We start from the raw sequence: 26,432 nt of genomic DNA, 5'->3' as shown, positions 1-26,432 counted from the left end.
AGAGGAATCAAATAAAAAGAGGAGATTATATTTAAGGACTAAGAATGGAATTAAAGTGGATGGCAACTTCAATTTGAGGAAGGAAAAAAACAAACAGAAACATGAATTCAAATACCCAGTCTGTCCACACCCAGGATCACATTCACAGTGTGAAGTGCTAATTGATATAAATATGCCATTGATGACAACAAAGTAATTCCAAACATAGTCTCCATGACACTGTGTCTACAGGATCAGTAATGAATGAGTCATTGTCATTATGCAGTTGAGAGGACCAGAGAGTAGTTTTACCCAGTGTGACTACTTGATTTATGTCTGTTATCACCTTGGTTCTGTAAATTCCATGTTATCAGGGACCTGGTCTGTTTAAAATCACTAGTGCATACAGGTAAAATAGGTACTAGGCTTATTTTAAATCACTAGTGTGTGTTCAATGTTGGACACAGAGAAGGATCTCAATAAATATTAAATGAGTAAATAAAAAATATAGATATAATAATTATTGACATTTAAGTGCATGGAAGTCTGAATTCCACCCTTTGTACACCAGATTTAAAGCCCAAGACACCAAGTGTAAGTCCAGCTCACCAGCAGATGGGCCACTGTGGTACTATTATCCCTGTCCTGTGGAATGGCTGAGTCACGGCTAGAAAGGCAACTGTGACCAGAGCTGGGAGGACCTAGAGTCATTTGTCTGTTTATCCCCTGACTCAAAACAAAATGATCACTCCCTGTCAGCAGTTTTGACAGAGCAGATCACTCCTTCCTTGACACAATTTCTTGACTTGGCTTCCAGCACAGAACATTCTCGTGGGTTTTTGCTATTGCACTGTTCACTCATGCAGTCTCCTTTGCTAAGAAAAGTCCTTCTTTTCTTCCCAACTGCTCATTTTTTCATACTTTTAACAATGTTTTTATTTTATTTATTTATTTTTTAGGGGTTGATACCCAAAATTTATTTGTTTTTTTTTTTTCACTTTATTTGTACTTTTCTGGATACACATAACAATACAGCACATTTTGACATGTTTATTCAAACATGGAGTATATCTTATTTCAGTTAGGATCCCAGTCCTCCTGTGGTTGTACATGATGTGGAGATCCACTGTGGTGTACTCATATAGGAAAGCCGTATACAGTTCATTCTATTGTCTTTCCTACTCTTGTTTTCTGTCCCTTCCCTCATTTCCCTTTGTCAAATCCATTGAACTTCTATTTTTCCCCTCCCCTCCCTTGATGTGTTAGCATCCACATGTCAGATAGAACATTTCACCCTTGAGTTTTGGAAGTTGGCTTATTTCACTTAGCATGATGGTCTCTAGATCCATCCATTTACTTGCAAATGTCATAAAGCCATTCTTTTTTTATGACTGAGTAATATTCTATTTTATACACACACACACACACACACACACACACACACACAAATATCACAATTTCTTTATCCATTCATTTGTCAAAGAGCATCTAGGTTGGTTCCATAGCTTAGCTATTGTGAATTGGGCTGCTATAAATATTGATGTGGCTGTATGCTGATTTTAACTCCCTTGAATATATATACCAAGGAGTGGTATAACCGGGAAAAATGGTGGTTCCATTGCTAGTTTTTGGAAGAATCTCCATACTACTTTTCAGAACAGTTTCACCAATTTGTAGTCTCACATAGCAATGTATGATTGTACTCTTTTCCCCACATCCTCACCAACATTTTAACAATGTCTTTAGAACAGCACACTATTTACATTTTTATGAAGCTTATCATATTTTTCTTTTATGCTATATGTGTTTGGTATTGCATTTAAGAAATCTTTGCCTAAGTCAAGATCACAAAGATTTTCTCCAATATTGCCTTCAAGAAGTTTTTCAAGTTAACATTTATATTTATTGCCTACTTTGGGGTTAATTTTTGTGTATGGTGAGAGAGATAAAATGAAGTTTCTATTTGCATATGGATATTCAATTATTTCAGCACTATTTTTGAACAAGATTATCTTTTCTCCACTACATTACCTTTGAAATGCCAACAAAAAACAATTGTCTAAAAGAATAAAAAGACAAATTTTCAACAGAGAGAAAATATTTGCTAGTCACATATGTGAAAAGTGACTTGCATACAAAATTTGAAAAGTAACACTCAAACTACAATAGTAAGGAAACAACCTAGTTAAAAAATTTCTTTTAAAAACCTTACCAGACACTTCATTAAAGAGGATATTTGGAAGGCAAAGAAGCACATGAAAAGGTATTCAGCATCAATAGCCATTGGGGAAATACATATTAAATAAGGTAGTTCACTACTACACATGTAAAAATGCTAAAAATAGTTAATGACATCATCAAATGCTGGTGAGGATGTGGAACAGATCATACATTGCTGGTAGAAAAGCAAAGTGGTGCTTCCTCTCTGGAAAACCATTTGAAGTTTTCTTATCACATTAAGCATGCATTTTAGTAATTCTACTCATAGCTATTTACTCAATACTGAATTCATAGAAAACTGAAGTCTTATAATCTCATAAAAACCTGGCATGTGAATATTTATAGCAGTTGTTTTTAATAATTGACCAAACTAGAGTCAGCCAAAACATCATTCATTGGGTGAATAAGATAAGCAATCCATGGTTTATGAATATAATGGAATAGTACTTAGCAATACAAAGGAATGAATATGCAACAGCATGGTTCAATCTCAAAGGCATTAAACCCTGTCCAAAAGTTATATGATTATATTTTTATGACATTCTCCAAAACACAAAATCATAAAACCCTGGGTTGCTGGGGAACAGGTCTGTGCTTGCCAGAGGAAAGGAAGGGAGAAGAGGGGGCCGGAGTGTATGACCATAAAGCAAAGGCAGGAGGAAGTTTTTGGGGTAGTGAAAAACTGTTATGATATTTATTGGGGTGGAGACCTGCCTGAGTGAGGGATTGGATTGGTCAAGATGTTCCAGACAGAGGAGAGAGTCAGGACAAGATCTGAGGACTCCTGGGAGTTCACAGAACAGCAGGGAGACAAGGGCAGCCAAAGTAGAGTCCGGGTTCGGTGGCTGTGGGCCAGGTCACACCAGCCTTCTAGTCCATTTGAAGAGTGAATGAGAAGTCAAACCAGTGGAAAGTTCTTAGCAGAAGAGAGACGTGATCTAAATTTGTATTAAAAACACTTGTTTTGGAAGTCAGAGATCAGACCTTAGGGTGGCAGAGAGATAGGGTGTTATTAAAATAGACTGAAAGATAACAGTGTTTTAATTCAGTGTGGAAATAGAAGAATCAACAAATAATCAGATTATAAAATGCATTAATATAAAGACTTACATTAAAGAAATATTTTTTCATGTAATAAAAATATTAAAATGCTAATTTTTTGTTCCTTGATAGCTTAGTTGCCATTCCAAAAATGACATTCATTTTTTTTTCCATTTTGATTTTTTATGAAATTATTGTGTTATTTGCATTATTAGGTTAAAGAGATAATCTATTTTAAATGGAAAGATGCAGCACATATTAAGATCTATGTAGACAACCACGGCCATATTTTGGAAGTGATGTTTATCAGGAGAGAGATTTAGAAGAAAAGAGATTGGTGATTTTCCCCTTGTGTCTTACTACTGGAATTATTGGAGGATAAATAGTTCTTTAGAACAAGGAAGACAAACAAGATCCTCCTCATTGCCAAATCAGTAACTTCTCAAGTTCAAAAGGACTTTCAGCTATTGCCTAGAGCCATTTCCTCATTTCTGATGACAGCAAATGAGTGGTTCATTTTCTCTTTTACAGTGTTATGCCCTTTAGCTAATTCTGAATAAAACTGCTGCACTTGTTTGGTGAGAATTTTTTCAACATTCCATGCTGAACATATTCACTGTTCATAATCAGAGCAGATAAGTTCAAAGCCTATAGGCAGCTCCCAAAACACAAACGAAAAAATAAAATGAAAATATAATGATGTGAGATATTCATATTAATTAGTCAAACATCTCTCTTGAATTGCTGCTCACAGCTCTGATTTTACCTTTCTAGTGACAACTCAGGGTAGATAATGAGACTTTCAGAACCAAGATACTGAACACAGAACTCATGCTTCACGGGGCAAAGGGCAACTCGTGGTTTAAGACTTTGACTCAAGGCCTTATCCCAAAATAACCCTGTGAGTTCATGTATTTGGTAATTAACTAGGTTTAACTATACCACAATGTATGCATGCTTCAAAACCCCATATCATATGTTAAAAAATCATCATACCTGGGCTGGGGATATAATTCAGTTGGTAGAGTACTTGCCTCACATGCACAAGGCCCCCGGGTTCAATCCCCAGCACCACAAAAAAAGAAAAAAAAAATCATACCTGTTAATTTAAAGGAAAAAAACAAAAGCTTTTCAGGAAAAAAAAAAAACCTACCTTAGAATTCAGTAGTTTGTTTCACAGATCAGCACATCTTCTACTGTGCTATTCAACTTCTTATAAGCATCATCTGACATATGGAGAAAAGGTCATTGAAAATGTAAGTAAGATTGTTACAAGAAACATTTGATACATAGTAGTCACCATTTCTCCTGGTTGCTATTTGGTGCTAATTGTGGTAAGCAAAACAATTCCAAGAATAAAGCTCAGCTATTTAAAAACAAAAAAACCCTTTTCCTGGGACCAGTTTGTTTCTAAAGGCTACTCATGTCTGGGTGTCAGCATTTTATCATGATTTCCGTTTCAGATAGACAAAACTCATGCGTAGACCATATTTATCAAATGATTTCTTATCATGGTCTCATTGAAATGCAAAATGGTTAGTGCTTGGAAAAACATATAAATCAATTATCCTAATCTGGAGCTTGCAGACAGAATGTCAAATGAAATTTTAAAGTCTTATTTTGTCTGCATGTGAAATTGAGAGTGCAGAAATAGGAGTCGATTAAGAATATTTTGGTTGGGGAATTATAAAAACAATGCATACTTATGGAAAAAACTTTATATTTTCTCAGGTATGAATAACTTCTATTGAATTTGTCATCTTTATTTATAAGAAAGATAAGATAGAAAAGAAAATATAAGAAAAAAAAGCCATTCAGGTTTGAAGAATTTGAGTGTGAGATAAGGTGCATATGGGAAATCTAAAAAGGATCAAGTGTCTGGTTGTGGTAGTTTAGGAGAAAACTCTAGGCTAAAGATGCAGGTTTGTGTTCAAAGCATATGAATGGGGCTTAGGTTGTGGCTCAGCGGAAGAGCTTTCACCTAACATGTGCGAAGCCCTGGGTTCCATCCTCAGCATCACATAAAAATAAATAGATAAAATAAAGGTACTCTGTCCAACTACAACTAAAAAATAAATATTTGTTTTTAAAAAAGCATATGAATGGTAGAAGAAGCTATTCAAGTGGAAAATTCTTGGGAATGACAACCCTGTGTAAACCAGTACACTTGCATTGGGATTGTATTTATTTATTTATTTATTTTTTCGGGGAAGGGGAGATTGTATTTTTTTTTTTTACCACAAATGTCATATCACATGTGTTGTTAACCAATGTTGATATAATACAGATAAGAAAGGGTTAATTTAATATTAGTTAATTATTATTCATAAAAACAGAGACAAAGGAAATAACTTCTCTGGAAATGCCTTTGCACATACGATTCTCTCTGCTCAGAATATTTCTCGAAATCTACCCATCCTGCAAAGCTTAGCTCATTTGCCATTTTCTTAGGCAGACTTCCCTGTCACCTAACAATAAAAATTTTCCTTTTTGGTGCCTCTGTTATAGCACATGGGTTCTACCTGGTGGTAAATGTCTATTCTCCCTGCTGACCTGAAGGTTCCTTCAGGTCAGGATCATGCTCTCATGCTCTTAGTATACGCTCAGTCAATGCAGTTATATAGAAATTCATTGATTCAAATTTATTAAAATTGATTTTTCTTGATTGCTGGCTTTGCTAAACATTGGTTCATTATATTTTTTTTTCTTGAATGTTCCATTCATCTGAAAGAAAGAAACTAGACACTGAAACTTAAAATTGGACCTGGCAATTTCATGAAGTTATTATAGTTGGATAGATATTCCTTTGTCAGTATCTTTCCTTAAGACTTCTTAATTCTATACTCTGAGTTTAGTGGCTAATCATTTTTTTTCTTAATTAAAAACAAAATAGTCAGGTGCAGTGGCACATTCCTATAATCCTAGCAGCTGGGGAAGCTGAGGCAGGAGGATCATGAGTTCAAAGCCAGCCTCAGCAAAAATGAGGCCCTAAGCAACTCAGTGAGACCCTGTCTCTAAATAAAACACAAAATAGGGTTAGAGATGTAGCTTAGTGGTCAAGTGCCCCTTGACTTCTTTTGTCTCCTTAATCTACTCATCATAAGTAAATCAGTTCAATTTCTTAACACTATATTATATAGAACATTCACTGAGCAATATCCTTTTGATGATAGTCATTGTCCCTGAAAGATATAGATATAATCAATACAGAACAACTATACATACATGAAGTCATTTATGAACAAAGGCAGAATAATTTTCCAATGTAAAATTATAAAAAAATTATTGGATCATTGCCATACTTCCTAAGTTGTCTCCATGCTTCACCTTCCCTAAGTACCATGACTGCAGCCTAACCTTCTCCTCACACAGAAGCAGGACATTTTAAAGAGGACAGTTTAAAGCTATGTCCACTGCACAAGTTCTCCAGTAACTTCCCATCCCACAACAAAATCCTAAATCTTAACCATGGCCCGTCAGGGCTCCCCATGTATATCCCTCACTGTATATCCCAACACTGTCCACTGTCTTCATTTGCATACTCTTTCCACTATAATGGCCTTTTACTCTTCCTGGATTATCCTAATAAAATTCCACACATTTTCCCTGGTCTGGAAAACTCTTTGGCTGTTCATGTTCCTCCCATTACCTTTCATTCAAAGCTCAGCTCAAATGCTTCCTTACAGAGTTCTTTCCTGATAGCCCTGCAAAAATTGTCATACCCAACTTCCAACATTCCAACATTCATTTTTTAAAATCTTTTTAGTATTATGGCCACTAGATTAATTATGTGTTTACTGTGAGCATAGAATTTGTTCCTTTACTTTTGTCTCCTTGGCTTCTATAAAAGTCCCAGAGTTAAAACAAAAAGTAATCAATAAATATTTCTTGAGTCAAAGAATAAATTGATATTAACGATTCTCAGAAATATGTAAGTCATAAGATCTCTCAGGACAATACCCTCTTTCTTTCTTTCTTTCTTTTCTTTTCTTTTTTTTTTTTGCAATGAAATGGCTTATAAATGCAAATGGGAATGTGTTGACATGAATTTAACTCCTAGAAAGAACACATCAGATAATCATCAGTATCTTCACGTTCATGACTCAAGAATACATACTTTCAGTTTTCTTGGCTTCAGGACCATATTTCCAAGTAATTTTGTAGTAGGGTGAAATAATGATTTGCTTATAAATAAAAATTTATATTTAAGTTTATTTGGCTCCACTGCCTAAATTCATCTAGGGCTAAAACCTTAACTTTTCTAAAAGTATTGTTCTTTTTTTAACTTTTTTTTAAAATTTACATATGACAGCAGAATGCATTACAATTCCTATTACACGTATAGAGCACAATTGTTCATATCTCTGGTTGTATACAAAGTATATTCATACCAATTCATGTCTTCATACATGTTCTTTGGATAATGATGTCCATCTCATTCCACCATCATTTCTAACCCCATGCCCCCTCCCTTCCCTCTGCCCTATCTAGAGTTCATCTATTCTTCCCAGGCTCCCCCTCCCTACCCCACTATGAATCAGCCTCTTTATATTAGAGAGAACATTCGGCATTTGTTTTTTTGCGATTGGCTAACTTCACTTATCAATATCTTCTGGCAAGATCCAGACAGGAGATACAGGTGCCTTGTAGGTCAGTGGCACTGGAGATGGTGAGAAATGGCTGGATTCTGGACACGGTTTAATTGAGAGTAAAGGTCACATTGTTCATTAAGATTTTACTAGGTAAGATTCTGAATGTAGATTAAAGAAGGGTCTTTCTCTTTTTTTTGTGTGTGGGGATTCTATTACCTCATATTTATAGAGTAATTAGCATCACACATATTCTTTAGAGAGCTCATCTGCTATGATCAAACCTGGCTCTCTGAGAGGCTTAGGTGATAGGTTTTGCTTTGCAAGTCAAGATGAATCCCAGAGCTTCTAGCCTGCTATTCCCTTCATTGAAGTTCACATTTTTCCCAGCTTCTATCTGCATGCCATATAGGAATTTTGACTTAAACTATATAAAGCATTTTTATCATTAAGAAAAAAAATCTGAACATTGACTAAACAGGTAGCTTAACAAAAAAATTGCTAACATTATTTTCAAAAGATTAGTGTAGTATTTTCAGCAATATCTTGAATTTTGTAATTCAAAACAAACACGCAATAAGTCACTTCTATGGCAATGGCTTTTAGCAAGCATACTATATGGGGGAATGCTTACATTTTGTTAGTGGTATTTCCTATTGCCTTACTTTAAAATGTGTGTTTAAAATTTAAATATTCTGAAAAGCATGCCTAAAGAGATCATTTAACAAATTATTTGTAAGTGGCAAAATGTAAATGTATTGCTAGTCCTGACCAAAAAAAAAATAAATTGGAAATAGATTAAGTTATAACACAATTATCTATAAAATAATTTTCCTATGAATATATTGATCTGTTTTCCATATGCCAAAACATCAAATAGAATAAATCAATGTATGGTACCAAAAATTGAGATTGAGATGTGGATAAAGAGAAGGGAAATGGGACATCCTGCATAGTTAAGGAAAAGACAAAGGGAGGTCAGTGTCATGGAGATTCTTATTAGGGAAACTGTATAAAGATAATCTTGATCCCCAGGAAAAGATTAGAAAGCTTCAAAGAAGTGAATAGAGACCAATGGCATGTTATGAAGTTGCAGATTTACTCAACATTCTCCCTCATATTTGGAAACAAAATGGATCATCTTCATATTTTCATAATTGGACCATCTTTATGAAAGTCACCTTCGTGAAAAAGTATAAAAAAATGAAAAGGAAGAAAAGCCTAAAATTTAAAGTATCCAAAATTTATCCAAAATCTAAAACTATAATTACATTAATTTCTGCTAAAATGAGTAATACCTAAAAGACCCTCCTCTCCATCCTTTTATTAAATGGGTTTTGATAGTTTGGGATTGTGTAGTTTATTTGATATCATATAGAGATATGGGAAGGGGTCACTGGCCTTTGTCATGAAGCAGTTCTCCTGGTCTGCTGCCTGTGCTAAGTGGCAGTAGAAGGATACCTGGAGCATCTGCCTAGCATTCAGGTGTCTGTGGAGTAACCACAGGTTGGTAGATCTCGGGGTCTGGATGCTCTGGACTTGGTCAGAGCATAGTCATTGACTGCTGACCCAGCACCTCACAGCCATGCATTTACATAGTCTCTGAGCCATGACTTCTAAATTCTTAGACCAGTCCACTTATTTCTGCCTATCCCCTCTGTACACTAAGGCCTTATAAGTTCTACTTCTCTGACATATAAGAAGCAGATCATAGGAAGAATCTAGGCTTGGGTCTTCTCTCTGCCTGATACACTCTCTAGCACCAAATTGATCTGCTACGTCGAGCCCAGATTGATATGAGAGCCTTGGGAACATCCGTTCCATGTCATATAACTCCCATTAGGATTTAGCCTGGAAAGGAGAGATCCAGATTTGTCTATCTCTGGCTTCCTTTCCCTGCCCCTCTTTTTCTTCTCATAACCTTTGCGGCCAAAAGGGCCATATTTTTTATTCTTCCTCTTCTTTTCTGACTTTCACACAAAACTCTGTGATCAAGTTTGCTACTCCAGCTTCTAGAATTTTTAAAGGAAGAAACTGAGGAACTGAGAAAATGTTCTCCAAGAGGTTTGGCTTTAAAGACTGTTCTCTGCCTGCACATTGCCTTTGGGAATATCTTCCTTTTGCTTTGCCTTTCTGCTGCAACTCTCCTAATTTCCCCTAAATTTCCAAGTCTGACAATGAAACAATCATTCACAAGGAATGCAAAAAGCAGAAGCTCATTATATTTTTCAAAATATCGTGTCTATTATGCCTAGCCTACTAAAATTCTATTCTTTATTTATATATATTTATTTTATATATATGTATAATACTTCTATGCTCTATAAATTTTTATTAAGAAACAAATGAAATTCATTAAATTTCTGAATTTCCAATGCCCTTTCTTTTCATTAACTTTTCTATGTTTACATGTTCTTCTAGGTAACTAATGTAAATATAAATTCCTTAGTTTTCCAGTGTTCTAAAAACATGTTTACTTATAATAAGTAGTTCAAATTAATTTCTGCATATCAAAGATAAAATGTAATTGAGTTTGTGAAACTTTAAAATCAAATGTACCAGCATTCACATTGCCTATGAGTTTCATTGTGTTTGTTTATTCTCCTTTTTATCACTTCAGTTCATTATGCTGACTTTAATCAAGATGCTGGAAGGTAAATACAAACCAAACCCTATCTCTTCATAGAATGTGGCTTGGTGCTATCTTCAAAGATATAAAGAATTTTATTTTTCTTATGTTATTGAATTTTATTTACCTATTGAGTATTTAATTATAAGACAAGGCCTATGAATTATAGTCTGCATGTTTCAATTTTTTTTCTGAACTCCTTTTAATAGACTTGGTTCTACTCCAGTTATTTTTAAACACTTGAAATCTGGATACATTTTTTTTTTTTTTGCAAAGGGAAACTCTCTAATTGGAGATATACACCAAAAGCTTCCGAGAAAGTAGACCAAAAATTCACTATGTGATTTCCTCATTTTAAGAAACAGTAGACACAGTTTTGACTAAAAGTACCAGTCATATCAGTGGGAAAGGATATTCGAACAAGAAGGTGTAGACACAAACTCATTTTAATTTTTGTCCTTCTGCCTTTACTGATTTACCAGATTACCATGTATAGCAACTTGCCAGTCTGTGGTTACTCATTTCTAAGACTGTAAATGTCGAGAAATGCCCGACTATCACTTTGGACTCCAGAGTGTGATCATTTTGTGTGAATGTGGTTTCATACCTAAATGAGTCACTCTGCTGAAACCCTTCAGACTATCAGTCGAGTCTAGACATTTTAATCTTAGTAACTGATACCCAGCCTTGGCATAAGATTATGCATTAGAAAGATGGTGTAGGTGTAGGATGATTCTGTGCAAATACAAACATTATACACTTAAACCCACAAAATCTTGACTAGTCATTTCCTCTGCTAAACCTTTCCATTCCCTCATTTGTATTATCACTGTTTCAGCAACTGCTCATCAGTAAACCTCATATCTCTAGAATAATCTCTGCCTGTCCTATTGGTATTTCCAGCATGTTCTGTGATGCCTGCTTTAATAGTTTCTATAAAAAAAAAATCTGCTGAATGAACACTGAGTTCAAGAGCCTCAGGGGAGAGACATCTTATATGCATGTCCAATGCTTTTATCTAACAATTCTTCTTCTCAGTATTTTCTTCAGCTTCTAGGTATTTGTCATTCACTTGCACAACGTTCCCGTGTTGGTCGTTCAGCAGATATGATCATAGTTAGGAATGATCACATAAATGTTACTGTTGTCATCTTTTTGATTTATAGGAGAATCAAACTTAAATACAAATTACTACTTAAATTTTTGGGCAGTATCTTTGGGAACATCGGTCAATTTAGAATGACTAAATTTGCTAATGATGGCCATAGCAATGAGCATGGAAGTTTGGAAAACTGTATGTCAATTTTACCCCACATTACTCTTTGGGGCCTGAATCTTTAGAAGGTTTTAAGAGTTTGGAACCAACCTTGTAAATACATTGTGAATCCAGTATACTACTCAAGAATGATTTTGATGAGCATTATAGAGAAAACATAACTAAATATTTTTCCTCTTTAGATTAAAAACAAAGGACTAACATTCTATGGGATAAGAACAGAAAAATCCTTTTGTAATCATGAAGGGTAGCATTTGGAAGGGTAGAAATAGGATGGGACGCTTCTATTTATCTAGGAAGACGAGAAAAAGAATGCCCTCTGAGTTTTGAATATTGAAAAGAAAAACTCCCAGTGCTTTGTTGAGCCCAAATCAGAGCTACTTCCTCAGACACAGCTGCCATATGTTTTGGAGCCACTTGCATCAAATCCATGTACGTGGAATTGGTTCACCACAGCCAAATCCTCATGGTCTAAGCACTCCCTTTCAAAGCTACAGGGAGAAGACAGATCTTCAACCTAAAAAGCTGAGGGGACTGTTTGGGAAACATTCCACTATGCATAATGCTGGGAAGAGGTCAACAGACATCCAAGAGTAAATATTGCTGGTAACTTGGCCTACAGCTTGCAGGGCCAGTCTTACCCATCACAGCCACCCTTTGATAGGCAGGGCACCATATAGGAACAAGCCAGTCTGGACTACTCCCTCAAACACACAAAAGTATCAGTAAACTGTGAACAATTAAGATACCTTATTTCTTCCTGAACTTCACTTAAAACTATTGTCAAACAAATAATCATGCTCTCATTTGTGGGAATTTTTTTTTTTTGTTAAATCCTCTATTTAACCTTTGTCAACTTTCATCTAGATCGATAACTTCAGAATCTATAGCTATTTTCCCCCTATTCCAACTTTTTGTTATAGCATCTTTTTTCCTGACTTTTAGTATCTTATATTTAACCAAATGTATCAGGGGAAAAAAATGTCCAAAGAGATCCGTATCCTAAACCCTGGAACCTGTGAATGCATCATGTTGTGTGGCTAAAGATAATGAAAGTTGTGGATAGAATTAAGGATGCTTATCATCTGGATTTAAGATAGGGAGATTATCTTAAATTACATGCATGGGTCCAATCTAATTACATTCCTTAAAAGCAGAGAATCCTCTTGGCTAAGAAAGAGAGATATGATGATAGAAGAAGGTCCAGAAAATGTAACTCGAGAAGGAGTTGACCCACCTGCTGTGGTTTAAATGTTCCTGTCCCTACAAAGTTCAAGTTGAAACTTAATCCCCATTGTGTTGGTATTGAATAGAACCTTTGGGAAGTGATTAAATGATGATATAAGGATCCCTTATAAAGAAGCTCCAGAATGAATGCCTTTTTAAAGAGGCTTCAGAAGCTTCATGGTCCTTCAATCTCTTCTGCCATGAGAAGACACAGTATCTGTCCTTTTTTGTCCCTTTTGTTCGTGTGAGGATGTAGCAAGAAGATACCATCTTGGAAGCAGGAAGTGCAGGCTGTCACCAGACCATCAGTCTGCTGGCAACTTGATCTTGGACTACCTAATTTAGTGAACTGAGAGAAAAATTTTACCTAGTTTGTTGTATTTTGTTATAGTAACAGCAAGGGACTAAGACATTACTGTTGGTGGTTTTAATGATGGGGAAAGGGAACCATGAACTGAAGAATATGAGACAGGAAAGGAAATGCATTTCCATTAGTGTCCCCAGAAGGAATGCATTCTGCTGGCAGCTTAAGTTTAGTCCAGCAAAACTTGTATTGGACTTCTAACCTGTAGACCTATAATGAATATCTTTTGCTTAAGCCATTAAGTATGTTGCAATTTCATACAGCAGCAATAGAAAACTAGTAAAAGAACTATCAAACTTCCCAAATGATGAACAAAAAAGCAGGCAGATGTCTCTTTGAGATACTGATTTTATATCCTTTCAATATATATTTAGAATTGGAATTACTAGATCATATGGTGGATCTATACTTCCTGTTTTGAGGAGCCTCCACATTGTTTTCAAAGATGTTGTATTAGTTGTTTGTATACTTTGGATACTAATATCTTATTTTATACATGGATTGCAAATATTTTCAGCTATTTCATAGGTTGTCTTTCGTTTGTTGTTGTTGTTTCCTTGGCTGTGCAGTTATTATTCTTACTGTGATATACTCCCAGATGGTTATTTTTGCTTTTGTTGCCTGCACTCTGGATATCATGTCTAGAAAATCATTATCAAGTTCAAGATCAAGGAACCATTTCCCTATTACTTTTAGGAGTTTTATTATTTTGGTCTTACATTTCATCCTTTAATCCATTTTGAATTGATTTTCATGTAAGATAAGAATCCAATTTTTGCTCTTTTCCATGTGAATATTGTTTTTCTAACTTTATTGCAAATTACTTGACCATATATGTGACAACTTATTTCTTGGCTTTCTATTCTGCTCCATTGGTTTTGGTCTGCTTTTATGCCAGTACCATACTTTGGTTGATATAGCTTTGAAATATAATTTTAAAAAGGAAGAAGGATTCCTTTTGATATGCTATTGCTCAGCGTTGCTTTCGTTATTCAGGGTCTTTTGGGATTCTGCATGAATTTCAGAATTGTATTTTCTATTTTTGTGAAAAAACATTGGAATTTTGATATGGATTACATTAGGTTTGTAGACAGATTTGGATAGTATAAACAATTTTAACAATATTAATTCTTTCAATCCATGAACATGGAGTATATTTCTACTTATTTGTGTCTTCTTCAAAATTTTTAGCAGTGTTTTAGTTTCCAATGTACGGATTTTTCACTTCATTGATTAAATTCACTCCTATATATTTTACTTTTTTAATATAACTGTAAATATTTTTCTTCTTTTTTGGATAGTCTATTGGTAGTGTATACAAATGCAATTCATTTCTATATGTTAATTTTGTATTCTGCAGTTCTATTGAATTCATTTATTAGTTTTATTTATTTTTGGTGGGGTCTCTAGTGTTTTCTGTATATAGGAGTATGTAATCTGAAAACAGAGACATTTCCTCTTTGGATGTCTTTTATTATAGCAGTGTTATTTACCCACAGGTGAACTGATCCATATTCTAAGACCTAAAACCACAGTTTGTACCAAGCCCTATATATACTATGTTTTTCCTGTGTGTGTGTGTGTGTGTGTGTGTGTGTGTGTGTGTATAAACTTGATAGAGTTTAATTTAAAAATTAGTCACAATAAGAGATTAACAACCATAACTAATAATAAAATGAAACAATTATAAAAATATACTATAATAAGGTTATAGGAATCTAATGGGTAGGTAGCATATACAGTGTGATTACACTGGTCAAAGGGATGATTCATGTCCTAAGTGGGATAAAGTGGGACAATGAGCAGTTTCATCAGGATGAAATCTCTGGATTTCATCACAGATTACCAGAGATTACAGACTTCATGATGAAATCTGTCCTACTTTATCCCACTTGGGACATGAATCATCCCTTTAACCAGAGTAATCACATTGTATATGCTACCCATCCATTAGATACTTAGCGGAAATCTGTTATCTGATCAACTGTCATGGTATCTCAGTCAAGTGATCTTTGCATAGTAGTCTAGTGCTAAGTCACAAGGCTTACGTTGCTCACCACACTTCATTTAATCATGTAGTTATTGTATCATCTCACATAATCACAAGAAGGATAAGTGCAGTGCAATAAGGTATTTTGAGAGAAAACATTAATATAACTTTTATTATAGTATATTTTTATAATTGTTCCATTTTATTATTGGTTATTGTTAATCTCTTAGTGTGGCTAATTTATAAATTAAACTCTATCAAGGTATATATTATGTAGGAAAAACACAGTATAAAGAGTTTTTTGATACAACCTGTTGTTTCAGGCATCTACTGGAGGTCTTGGAACATGAATATATTCCCCTGTTTGTAAGGGACACTGCTATAATCCATAAATAATAACTCCTAAACGCTAATGGTTATGATGAACTTATCTAGCAAGTGGTACCTGTTCTGCTTTCCAGACTTGTTTCCTGCTGTAATGTCCCTTGACACCCAACTTTGCCACTAGTATACCTATTCTACCTATAAATGTTCAAATATTTTTATACCCTACTGATTCCATATATAAAAGCTTAATGTTTTACTTTTTAAAATTTAATTTAATTCTGTAATGTTTGAGATCAAATTCAGGGCCTTGCAGATGCAAGGAAAGTACTCTATCCCATAGCTATATCCTTGATCCAAATTTGATATTTTTTTATGGGAGATTCAAATTTTAGTCCATCATCCACTATCTTTGACTTATGACAAGTAATTTTCCTTCTCTCCCTTGATTCCATGCTCTTTAAAACAGGGAACTAAGATGCATGGCTTACTTTGCTTACTTTATAAGACAACTGTCAGGGTCAAATGAGAATAAGTATGAAAGTACATTTTAAACTATAAATTAGCATCTTGACAGTAGGTATTATGAATATGACCATTCTTCTCCCCTGTTATATATTTAGCTACTAGAAATAATTGCCTTGCCTTCATTTTGATGTCTCAGAAATCTCACAATAGTAGATCATTAATAAATGTGTGCAGAATTGAATCAAAACATCCCAAAATTTAGGTTCCAATGATTAATTACTGAGTACGCAGCATTAAAGGATTACATAATATAGGATTATAGAGGACAATAAAATTCTCACACCCTTCAAGTAAATCTGAAAGGAAGAATTCTACAGATGAGAAATTCCACATACATCCTGTTTTCAAAATTTATTGGATCAAAGGAAATAATTTTTTTTTTATCTTTTTACTTTCCATGTTTCTGATTAATATAAAGTCCTAATTTGATATGAGTATTTTTCTTTTTTAAATTTTATTTTATTTATTCTAATTTGTTATATATGATAGCAGAATGCAATTCAATTCATATTACACAAACAGATCACAATTTTTCATGTCTCAGTACACAAAGTAGTCACACCATTCATGTCTTCATGTACTTAGTGTAATGATGCCCGTCTCATTCCACTTGCCCCCTCCTTTGCCCTCCCTCCCCTTTGTCCTATCTAAAGTTCGTCTATTCCTCCCAGGCATCCCCTATCCCCATTATGAATCAGCATTCTTATATCAGAGAAAACATTCAGCATTTGTTTTTTTTGGGATTGGCTAACTTCACTTAGTATTATATTCTCCAACTCCATCCATTTACCTGCTATGATTTTATTCTCTTTTAATGCTGAATAGTAATCCATTGTGTATATATACCACATTTTCTTTATCCATTTATCAACTGAAGGGCATCTAGGTTGGTCCCATAGTTTAGCTATTGTAAATTGTGCTGCTATAAACATTGATGTGGCTGTATCCCTACAGTATGCTGTTTTTATGTCCTTTGGGTATAAACGGAGGAGAGGGATAGCTGGGTCAAATGGTAGTTCAATTCCCAGTTTTCCAAGGAATATCCATACTATTTTCTAAACTGGTTGCACCAATTTGCAGTCCCACCAGCAATGTAGGAGTGTGCCCTTTGACCCACAGCCTCACTAATACTTATTGTTGTTTGTATTGTTGATGATTGCCATTCTAACTGGAGTGAGATGAAATCTTAGGGTAGTTTTGATTTGTATTTCTCTAATTGCAAGAGATGTTGAACATTTTTTTCATATATTTGTTGATTGATTGTATGTCCTCTTCTGAGAAGTGTCTGTTCAGTTCCTTGGCCTATTTATTGATTGGGTTATTTGATTTTTTGGTGTTAAGATTTTTGAGTTCTTTATGTATCCTAGAGATTAGTGATCTATAAAAATTTGCTCCCATTTTGTAGGCTCTCTATTCGCTTCTCTGTTTCTTTGCTGAGAAGAAGCTTTTGAGTTTGAATCCATCCCATTTATTGATACTTGATTTTAATTCTTGCACCATAGGAATCTTATTAAGGAAGTCAGGGCCTAATCTGACATGATGGATATTTGGGCCTACTTTTTCTTCTATTAGGTGCAGGGTCTCTGATTTAATTCATAGATCCTTGATCCTCTTTGAGTTTTGTGCACGCTGAGAGATAGGGGTTAATTTCATTTTGTTGTATAGAGATTTCCAGTTTTCCCAGCACCATTTGTTGAAGAGGCTATCTTTTCTCCAATATATGTTTTTGGAGCCTTTCGTAAATCAATAAATGTAATTCATCAAATTAATAAACTTACAGATAAGATCATGTCAATAGATGTGGAAAGAACATTCGATAAAATACAGCACCCCTTCATGTTCAAAACATTAGAAAAACGAGGGATAATAGGAGCATATCTCAACATTGTAAAAGCTATCTATGCTAAGCTCCAGGCCAACATCATTCTAAAAGGAGAAAAATTGAAAGCATTCCCTCTAAAAACTGGAATAATACAGGGATACCCTCTTTTCACCATTTCTATTTAACATAGTTCTTTAAACTCTAGCCAGAGCAATTAGAGGGACAAAAGAAATTAAAGGGATAAGGATAGAAAGAGAAGAACCCAAATTAGCACTATTTGCTAATGATATGATTTTACACATAAAAAAACCCAAAAAATTTCACCAGAAAACTTCTAGAACTAGTACATGAATTCAGCAAAGTAGCAGTATATAAAAATCAACACCCATAAATCAAAGGCATTTCTATATATTAGTGACAAATCTTCTGAAAGTGAAACAAGGAAAACTACCCCATTTACAATAGCCTCAAAACAAAACAAAACAAACAACAACAACAAAAAAAAACTTGGTAATCAACTTACCAAATAAGTGAAAGTCATGTACAATGAAAACTACAGCATGCCAAAGAAAGAAATTAAAGAAGACCTTAGATCTCCCTTGTTCTTGGATAGGCAGAATTACTATTGTCAAAATGACCATACTACCAAAAGCACTATATTTAATTATTCCAATCAAAATCCCAATGACATTTAGAAATAAAAAAAGTCGTGAAATTCATCTGGAAAAATCAGAGACCCAGAATAGCTAAAGCAATCCTTAGCAAGAAGAGCGAAGCAGGTGGCATTATTATACCAGATCTTAAATCATACTACAAGGCAATAGTAACAAAAACAGTATGGTACTGGCATCAAAATAGATTGGTAGACCAATGGTACAAAGTAGAGGAAACAGAGACAAACCCATATAAATACAGTTATATTAGACAAAGGAAATAATTTTAGTGTAAGTTTTATTATTACTTCTTTTATAATATTGTTACTGATAATAATCCTATTTACAAGTATCCTAATGAGATCTTAATGAGATAGAAATTTTGGGATACACAAAGAGCACTAAGTCTCTGAAGGAAAAAATATTGCCATTAAGTTATAGAACAAACAACTCACGATCCAGGCAAAGGCAGCTAAAAAAATGTAAGGGTACACTAAAAAAACCATAAATTACTTTGTAACTTTCTGGTTCTTTATAAGTTTTTTGGAATATAGCAAAACAGGAACAAGACAATTAGAAAGAGACTATTAACCTTGTGAATCTTGAGGCTAGCATTTGATTGAATCATGACACTTTTTCCCAGCCATCTGATTGACCACCCAATTGCCACAGGCAGTGATATAAGCTGAAACTTTCATACCAGACCAGATCCTCTAGTGGAGAACATGGTTTCAATCAATATTTACCAGCTGTGAGATTCCCAGCCCTTCACAGTTTACATATTCAACCTAATAATGTACCCTAATTTAGTAAAAACTTGACCTTAGGCCATGGCTGCACATCTTACTCTTGAGATTGCCCACACACTGACAGGGTAGATTTTCTCCTTCCTACCCTAGTGCTCCAGCATTTCTTTGTTAGACTGACTCGTCCTTAAACTCTTTTCTCTGATGGAGTCAAGAACCTGGAAGTTTCAAATAGAGGTCTCCTTTGTTTCTGGGAATCTTGAACCCCCCCATACAATGGACACTAGGAGCTACATGATATATAAAAAGTCAAGGATTGCTATGTAGATATTTTCATAACTTTAGCATTCATAAGATCTATATGGAGTTTTAACGTTCATAGGATTCATGAGGAGGTTTTCAAGGTGCATTTTTCAGACTGAAGGGTAGAATCTGAAGGGAAATAGAGGAAAAAAGACAGACATTTCCTTTGTCTTCTTAATTGCACCACTGCATTCTGTGTCATAGTTACCTTTCCTTTCTTCATGGGCAATGATGTTAGAAGGGAAGAATCAGAGAATACAGAGGTTTGAGGACTAAAAGTTTCCTTTTAGGCCATCAACTCCAAACTCCTTATTTTACAAATGAAGAGATTGAGGCTTAAAGATGATACAAGAATGGCTCAGTGGTTTAAAATATGAAATTGGCAGATTAACATTTTGCTTAAAGATTCGACAGTTATTTCCAAATATCTGTTCCCCTAGAAAAGCAGATGCCGCTGCTTCTGTTACTTAAAGTGCTGTCTTTTTTTTCCTAGGGAGTTTCTCCAGTATGACAGGAAGTGATTTTTCCTAGTGCTATGAATAATCACCTCTATGCTTTGTCAGGCAGGCACTGCAGCTACAACACATGGAACAATACCCTAGTGCCCCAGCAGGGTTAATGAGCGCCCCAAGGCTACTAATTTATCATAAGGGAGTAGTTTAGAATTCAGGAAGATTAGATTCTTCTTTATTATATCTCCGCCTTTTAAATTTTGTTAACCTAATGCCCTTAACATTTCCCACTATTATGCTTCTTTCCTTCTCCTTAAACCCACAGTCCTTATAGGAGCCATGCACACTTTTATCACCTTCCTTAACCTCAACCACTGCTTCATCACCTTCTGCCCATGTCAGAATTCTGCATAGCAGGGACTTTCCTTCTAGACAAATTCAAATATTTTCTTAATCTCCCTTTTGAATTCTATTGTCCTAGGAAACAAGTTTAACTATTGTCCCATTTCAATCCTTTGACTTCTATAGTTCTGAACATAAACTTTGTGATCATCCCTGTAATTACAGTTCCGTCCACCTGTCCCTTTTCTGTGTGTGTTCCTAAATCTTAATCAGCTTCTTGTTCTTCTCTTAGCAAATGTAACTGTTTTGATGCCTTTAATCATCTTGTCAATGTTAATGACCCCCCAAATCTTGATCTTTAGTCCTGATGTCTCATGAACTTTCTAATCTTGTAATTCCAGCTGCTCTTTTAAATCTCTTGCCAAGTGCTAATTGATAAGTAAAAACAAACTTGTCATCACACTAACTAAATCATACTCATCCCCAAGACACCATTTAAAAAAAACTATAAATTGTTTTATATGTCAAACATGTAGTAAATTTTGCTCTTACTTTAAAAATATATTTGAAGAATTAAAACATTATATGCTTTTTCTGGGTTTTCTTAGTGAAAGCCTTTTTTTCTAGCCTGTTTGCCATTACTGAGTCTATCCCTCCATCTATCCCTCCATCCATCCTCCATCATTTCATTCTTCCAGATAAATTTTATAAATGGGCTGTATAAAAAAACCTCAGTGTCAATTTTCACTTGGTTAAATATACCAAGTGGTTTTGAGTATATTGAGCTCTTCTAACTGGTTGAATCACTAGTCCTCCCCTGTTTTTACCCTTACTTCACTCTAATAAATCCAACATAGTGCTCCCAAGGTTGTGCTCTGTTAATCAAGGGTGAGAGTGTGGGATCAGTTTATCCTAAACCAGCTGCACTGAATCTTTTGTTTGTTCTTATTTGGGTTGGGAGCAACTCCCTAAAAAATAAAGAAGGTGGAAAAAAAATGGCCCACCACAGTGACAGTTTATTTAAGAATGTCCTGATGCCAGGGTCATCCTCACTCTTAAGAAGCATTAACTCATAATCTCCAGTTGTCATTTCTAGATTCTGGCCAAAGAGTTACACAGCTTCTTGTCAACAGAGAACACTTGAGTGCCCTACTTAGAGAAGCCAGCTCCATGCCAAATACATGTATCATTCTGTGGGCTTTATAACTGCAGCCTCTTTGAAAAGCCAAGTGTGGATAATCATGTCAAAGAATAGGAATCTGTGATGTAATCCTTAAGGAATGTTAGCAATCTATTATTTTTCTCCTTAATTTTTAAATCCTGTTGCTTCATAAGTTTACTGATTCTTTGACTCACAGATTCATTCATTTGGCAAATATTGTTGAGCTACTACTATTGGACGCCAAACACTTAGTTTGGTTCTGAGAATAAAATGTTAAATATGCTAGACTCAGACTCTGCCAGAAACAGAAATTACAAAGAAATTTGGGGAGCATAAAAATGAGAGAAGTATAGAGTATTTCACAGGCATGTGGCCTTGCTATCATGAGCTCCCTTCTGCTACCTGTTGGCAATGAGATCTGCTTCTTGCTCTTCTTAACTTTTAAGTTGCTTAACTTTTCAAAGGCGCATTTCCTCAGATATAAATTCTGGTCAATATCAAGATCTGATTCAAATATTTATTATGTGAATTAAAATTTTACCAACTGTTTAGTACAGCATTTGATACACAGCAAATGTAATTAACTGTTAATTGCTATAGTAATAATTTTATGCTACAAACCATTTTATTATATTGATTTTCACTTCTTAAAATTCTTTTTTCTATTTCTCAGAAGCTATATTTTTCACTTCTGATTCAGTCTAATGAGACAGATATTAAACAAATCATCACAGGAAGAAGTACAGGATCACAAATGGTCTCAGGATCTTCATAAATACATTTAAAGAAAAAAATGTTATTTATCACAGCAAAAAACAATAAGGTTTAAGTTATAGAATTGAAACAAACTAGTCCCAATATCAGGGAAATGTTATGCTTCCTTCCAGAGCTCCAAATCCTAAAATAAGAAAAGAACAAAGATTAATATTAAAATTTAGAATCTGTTTCTAATAGCCCTCTCCCTTGTTCTGTGAAGTAGCTGGCAAAATCTACTATTAATTACAGTTTTGTGATAGGCTACATTATATACATAGCAATTTAAATCAGTCACATCTTTCAGAATGCAAGTTATGCTAGGTACTCAATTAACATTAGGAATATTCTTCTATTTTCAGTCTAACCACATAAATCACAATATGGTGTTTCTGTGCTTTGTCTATGAAGGAAAGCAGGCACAGTAATAAATACACTTATGATTTAGTTCATTTATTTCTAGGTCTTAGTGCAGAGTGATTAAGGATGTGAACTCTGGAATCTATCTTAGATGTGAGATTTGTGGCTACTTACTTTCAGAACCCAGGTTCTTCATTACTACAGTAGGGTTAGTAACAATATCTACCTCATATGGTTAGAAGAGAATGTGGCACACGCTGAGAACCCAGACTCTTAAGTTTAAACAAAGAAAAATGAAAGAAAAAATGAACTATTTAAGACTATTTGGCCTTCTAATTTGCCTACAACTGGGGGTTTTACTGCAGGCAGACCTTTCTTTGAGTCTTGGGGACCAATGAAGAACTCTTTATGACAAATAAAGGATCACAATAAGTCATTCCTAAACTTTAATATTCTTGTTTTCTCCCTTATTCTTTCTGTGTGAGCTCTATATGATATCTAAATGTTTGCTTATCTTGTAAACCTTGCAACTTAATATGATGTTTGGCAAACAACAAAATTGTTGAATTGAATATTCATTAAGGCAGAAGAGATTTTTTTAATTTTAATTTTTTGTCTTTACAAAAACAGTACCTATTGCAAATTTACAGATTGATTTAAAGAGAATTGGAAGTTTCCAGTCTTATCTGTCACACAGATGGATTTTCATTTATGTGATATGTTATTTATGGTTGGCATTTATTCACTCTAACTACTCTAACACCACTTATGCACCCTTTACAACTAGCACTAGGATATGACATAGCCAGTTTCACTATGGACATAGTTATTGCCAATTGTTGTAATGTTGATATGGAAAAAGCAACTACTGTATTCAGCAACTGTTCCAGTAAAGCATTCCCCAGCTGTCTGGGAGTCACAATCCATAGTCTTAAATAGATGTATCTGTCATCAGTTTTATTAGCTTCGAGCTATATGTGTCATCTGTTGGTTTTGGATGTGGAAACTGGTGTGGGCAAATGTTCTTCTCAAAATATATATTTTAAAACACATGCAATTACTTGTGTATTAATATCATTTCACAAATTCAGAATCCACAAATAATTTGTTTTAATTATATAGTTCATTTATTTTATTTTCATTTCATATTTCAGAGTCTACTCATGATAGTTAGAAATGTAGAAGAGGTGTTTTGGCCTCACATCCTTCCTTAGTTGCCTCTGAGGGTATGCTTCCTGGAGATTTTCAGTGGAAGTATAGAAAGCCTTAAACTACTGGGGAATCTGTATTTCTGTCAAAATGAGAGATTAACGTATGTGCAATCAATTTAATTTATTCAAAGCACTATAAACACAGATATGCTAACTTGAAATAAATATAGAAAACAAAGTGTAAAAAGAGGAGAAAAGTCATATTAAAATGATTTGACACAGGAAATGTAAGAAGGCACTAAGCTGTGAACTCCTAGTTCACAAGAGCAATGACTCCCAGTTTAGTACTCCTTAGGGAAGAATAAGGAAAAGCAGTCAGGACCTGGGCAAGTCTTAGCTCTCAGTTAATCAAAGCAGCTCTGCATAAACCTGTTTTTTATTTTGGGAGAATATTCAAGCTTTAGAGAGACCACAGTCTCTAGGTCTTGGTTATTATTGTTTTGTAATATGATAAAATGATTGATCTAATCTGAAGACTCAGAGTTTCAATGTTAAAACAATATTTTTTCCCCTAGCTTAGAGTACTGAGAGTAATTTTAAAGCTATAGAATAAAAAAAATTGTTTAGCAAATGCAAAGGCATATACAGTGACACCTACCTATTTCCATAGTCGTCTCTAATTGTCTCAAGTCCAGGGCACAACACTGAAGTATGATCCTGTAAAATAATTACACATGGAGGTGCATTGATATGATATAGGTGTGTCATTTCTAGTGATCAACATGTAGTTTATAGATTTAGAAGAGTAATTAGAATAAAGTTTTATTTTATGTTAGTTTTATTATTTGAAGATTTATTTTATTAATGTTTTATTGATTTTTGAAAAGACAATATATGCGATAAAATCTACAAAATGGATGGTAAAGGTCTCTGTCTCCACTGTGTCCTTTAGTTTTTCTTAACACAGTCACTATTAACTAGCTACTCATGTACCTTCCAGAGCTATGAAAGGAAACATTTGATATATTTCCACTTTTGGGGTAAGAGGCATGCATGTATAAACAGTAAATGAGTGTTGGGTGAGTGATTTCAACAAGTATTTTAGTAGCTCAAAAGGACTAGAGAAGTTTTCGCTAGTTTGCTTAGGGAAGCCCGTGCAGGGAGATCATATTTGAACTAATTTTGCAGTATATTGAAAGTTTTTGGACTTATAGGGAGTTTAGAAATTTAAAATTTTCCCTCCAATTTTCAGATTTTATAGAGAATTGAGACATCAGACACAGATATGTATCAGTTATATGCCTGATAAAACAATTAGAGAAAATGTTTTTTACTTTTACAGTAAAACAGTTTACAAATTCTCTCCCCCTCAACTCCCTTTCCCAGTTTTGTTTTAGGACAGCCTCAGGAGCTATAAGTTGAGTCTACAGAGCACATTGTCCCAGAAAGGACATCTTTTTTGAATCTAGGGCACAGAAACAAGGATAAAGGGGTAGGATTACCTATTATTTAATCTGGTTGAGAACACAGATCGATAGACGTTATATATTGTCATATAACTCATTTTCTATCTTTCATTAAGAATAAGAAAGAGGTGAGGCCAGATGTGTTCCTAAGACAGTGTTCCTTCTTTGTGGAAACATGAGATGAGCAGAAAGGAAATTCCTTAATCCTTCCTTACAAAAAATGCAGGTAATCTGCAGAAATTATTTAACAACAGAAAGAAGTTCTTCTGGGTCAAAAGCAAAACGAGTAAGACATGATGATTAACTAACTAGTAATAGTACTATCCAATGGTAGAAAAAAATGAATATAGATAAGTTATAAGGTCAAATCAAGGGCACAGAGATACAAATTTGCTAAATTGGAGAGAGAGACAGCCAACACAGAGATGGGAGAGAGTGGTTGGTAAACACTTAACAGGTCAGGAGTGAGAGGAGGGGAAGCGGTAGTTTATACTGTCTGCTGATTTCTGTGATATAAATATACTCACTATGCCCTATAGTGGGTATATTATAAATATACACACTATACCTATTAGCTATCAACATGACATACCTGAACACAGAGCTGAGAAGAGATGTGCACAGTTGGTCTCATGAACAGATCCAAGCCAGTTCCAGCACACCCAGGGAGGAGGAAATACTGAAGTGTGAAGACTTGAGTGCTTTGGGAATGTTAGTGGTGTTTTTTGGCAGTAGGATGGGTGTTTTAGTCAGCTTTTTCACTGCTGTGGCTCAAAGATCTGACAAGAACAATCAGAGGAGGAAAAGTTTATTTGGGGGCTCATAGTTTCAGAGGTCTCGGTCCATAGAAGCCTGACTCCATTCCTCTGGGGTATGAGGTGAGGCAGAACATCACTGTAGAAGAGTGTGGTGAAGCAAGGTGACTCAGGACAGTGCAACATGAAACAGGGACCTACCTCTTCCAGCCATACCCTACCTGATTTCAATTACCACTCAGTTAATCCCTATCAGGAAATTAATTCAATGATTGTGTTAAGGTTCTCATAACCTAATCA

General features: G+C 34.7%; 2 long non-coding RNA genes across 6 annotated transcripts in view; one reads left to right on the top strand and one right to left on the bottom strand.

Annotated features, from left to right (window-relative positions):
* LOC144375382 (uncharacterized) overlaps positions 1–26,432 on the top strand; it is a 40,359-nt gene that overhangs the window by 11,505 nt on the left and 2,422 nt on the right. The window lies entirely within an intron of this gene.
* LOC110598488 (uncharacterized) overlaps positions 22,151–26,432 on the bottom strand; it is a 27,934-nt gene continuing 23,652 nt past the window's right edge. For all 5 annotated transcript variants that reach the window (XR_002484327.3, XR_002484324.3, XR_002484326.3 and 2 more), the window contains 3 exons: positions 25,970–26,156; positions 24,570–24,628; positions 22,151–22,545 (listed from right to left, as the gene is read on the bottom strand). This is a non-coding gene — a long non-coding RNA (uncharacterized LOC110598488). The remainder of the gene's footprint in view (positions 22,546–24,569; positions 24,629–25,969; positions 26,157–26,432) is intronic.

Source organism: Ictidomys tridecemlineatus, chromosome 2 (genome assembly GCF_052094955.1).
Source record: "Ictidomys tridecemlineatus isolate mIctTri1 chromosome 2, mIctTri1.hap1, whole genome shotgun sequence".
Lineage (NCBI taxonomy): Eukaryota > Metazoa > Chordata > Mammalia > Rodentia > Sciuridae > Ictidomys > Ictidomys tridecemlineatus.
The sequence above is the reverse complement of the archived record's forward strand: the minus strand, read 5'-3'. Positions and strand labels throughout refer to the sequence as shown.